Raw genomic sequence first — 2,204 nt, 5'->3', positions numbered from 1 at the left:
ATGGATAAATTCTTATTAAAGAATTCGCATTAGTTCGAATTTTCGCCGATAAGGGGGCAGCACCTCCCGGGCACGTTAAGTGGCGCCATCTCTGAGAGAACGAGTGAACTTTCTCGATAAAATAATTCCGAATTCAATCGAAAAATCCCATCGTCGAAATTTCGATGGATAAATTCTTATTAAAGAATTCGCATTAGTTCGAATTTTCGCCGATAAGGGGGCAGCACCTCCCGGGCACGTTAAGTGGCGCCATCTTTGAGAGAACTAGTGAACTTTCTCGATAAAATAATTCCGAATTCAATTGAAAAATCCCATCGTCGAAATTTCAATGGATAAATTCTTATTAAAGAATTCGCATTAGTTCGAATTTTCGCCGATAAGAGGGCAGCACCTCCCGGGCACGTTAAGTGGCGCCATCTTTGAGAGAACTAGTGAACTTTCTCGATAAAATAATTCCGAATTCAATTGAAAAATCCCATCGTCGAAATTTCAATGGATAAATTCTTATTAAAGAATTCGCATTAGTTCGAATTTTCGCCGATAAGAGGGCAGCACCTCCCGGGCACGTTAAGTGGCGCCATCTTTGAGAGAACTAGTGAACTTTCTCGATAAAATAATTCCGAATTCAATTGAAAAATCCCATCGTCGAAATTTCAATGGATAAATTCTTATTAAAGAATTCGCATTAGTTCGAATTTTCGCCGATAAGAGGGCAGCACCTCCCGGGCACGTTAAGTGGCGCCATCTTTGAGAGAACTAGTGAACTTTCTCGATAAAATAATTCCGAATTCAATTGAAAAATCCCATCGTCGAAATTTCAATGGATAAATTCTTATTAAAGAATTCGCATTAGTTCGAATTTTCGCCGATAAGAGGGCAGCACCTCCCGGGCACGTTAAGTGGCGCCATCTTTGAGAGAACTAGTGAACTTTCTCGATAAAATAATTCCGAATTCAATTGAAAAATCCCATCGTCGAAATTTCAATGGATAAATTCTTATTAAAGAATTCGCATTAGTTCGAATTTTCGCCGATAAGAGGGCAGCACCTCCTAGGCATGATAAGTGGCGCCATCTCTGAGAGAACCAGTGAACTTCTTCCGATAAAATAATTCCGAAAGTAATTAGAAAATCAGCTGTATCTCGGAAGAGACTGGTACAGATCAAATTACGATAGGGCACTTTCAAAAAATCCCTTTACTTTTCGAAACGTGCCGATGGAATCGAAGTAATGACAGAGAAAATAGAGCATAGCCGAAAAGAGGTGTAGCAGCATAAGAGTGGAGGAGAAGGAAAAGGATACTGTTATAATGGAGGAGAGTCAGAGAGAGCCAGAACTCACTCGTACTCTGGGATATTCGCATAGGGCAAAAGAATATCAACGTGTATAAGTGTTACAAGATAATTTATTGGACAAATGCAATAATGACACAGTATACAAAGTACAGATTTACATATACAGTCCGCAAAAGATTAGTAATATCAATGCCATTAGAAATATATTAAAATATATCACTACAATATAATATACGTGTGGTATGTTACATGCGCTACAACTTTGGACTTTTTTTTCCAAAAAACATTTTAAAACATATATGGTTTACAAAAGATTAGCAGTAACAATACCACTAGAGATACATTAAAATATATCAATGCAATGTAATATACGTGTAGTATGTTACATGTGCTACCACTTTGGATTTTTATTTTTCCAAAAAACATTTTAAAAACTTAGTTTTTAAGGATGTATTAGGAGGAGAGTGATGGAGATATAGGACGGAATAGGAGATTCGAAAAGTGTATAAGTGTTGCAAGATAATTTATTGGACAAATACAATAATGATACTGTATACAAAGTACAGATGTACATATACAGTCCGCGAAAGATTAGTAATGTCAATACTATTAGAAATATATTAAAATATATCAATGCAATATAATATACGTAGATCAAAATGCGATAGGGTACTTACAAAAAATCCCTTTACTTTTTGCAACTTGCAGATGGAATGAAAGTAATTGCAGAGAAAATGCAGCATAGCCGAAAAATGGTGTAGAAGCATAAGGTTGGAAGAGAAGGAGAAGGATGCAGTTAGGACGGAGGAGAGTACGAAAGAGACAGAACTCATTCGTACTCTGGAATATTCGCATAGGGTAAAAGAATATCAACGTGTATATGTGTTTAAAGATAATTTATTCGACAAAC

The sequence above is a fragment of the Cephus cinctus genome, unplaced genomic scaffold (genome assembly GCF_000341935.2).
Source record: "Cephus cinctus unplaced genomic scaffold, Ccin1 Ccin1_scaffold0020, whole genome shotgun sequence".
NCBI classification, from domain to species: Eukaryota; Metazoa; Arthropoda; class Insecta; order Hymenoptera; family Cephidae; genus Cephus; species Cephus cinctus.
Note: the sequence above shows the minus strand (reverse complement) of the source record.